This window comes from Limulus polyphemus, unplaced genomic scaffold (genome assembly GCF_000517525.1).
Source record: "Limulus polyphemus unplaced genomic scaffold, Limulus_polyphemus-2.1.2 Scaffold1025, whole genome shotgun sequence".
Lineage (NCBI taxonomy): Eukaryota > Metazoa > Arthropoda > Merostomata > Xiphosura > Limulidae > Limulus > Limulus polyphemus.
This window is the reverse complement of record NW_013666635.1, coordinates 141,206-141,916: the sequence shown is the minus strand read 5'-3', so window position 1 is coordinate 141,916 and position 711 is coordinate 141,206.

Below are 711 nucleotides of genomic sequence, written 5' to 3'. Positions count from 1 at the left end.
GCCACCTTACATTTTAAAGAATCTGGTTTGTTGTGTAAAGTATAGCTCTGTTCCAAATAATAGGGTTGCGATCCTAAACCTAATGTTGGTTACTATCAAGTGTCACTTTCTTACTTGCTTGGTTTGTTGGTGTGTATTGACAAAAAGACATGATATCTAATCAAAAATACCTTAGATGTGAAAAAAGGTGCAGCCAAAAAATAAAAAAAGGATTGAGCTTGCGACTTAAAGAAATGAAGTCAAAATTGGTGGCCAAACTGGTAGCTAGACTTATAGCATTGATAAGATTTTTACAGCAAATATTCATTCATTAGTTAGCCAGGCCGCGTTTGTTGTTAAACTTGGGTCATAATGGTGGATGAAACAAAATACGCGGCGTAGCTAACTAATGAATTAATATTTGCTGTAAAACTCTTATCAATGCTATAAGTCTAGCTACCAGTTTGGCCACCAATTTTGATTTCATTCCTTTAAGTTGCACGCTCAGTCCTTTTCTGGTCGCACCTTTTTTCCACACTTTTTTGATTAGATAATATATTGCCATAGAAACCTATTCGTTAGACTGGGTCTTTAATATTTTGCCATACAAACCTATTCGCTAGACTGGATCTCTAACATCTTGCGATACAAACCTATTCGCTAGACTGGATCTCTAACATCTTGCCATACAAACCTATTCGCTAGACTGGATCTCTAACATCTTGCGATACA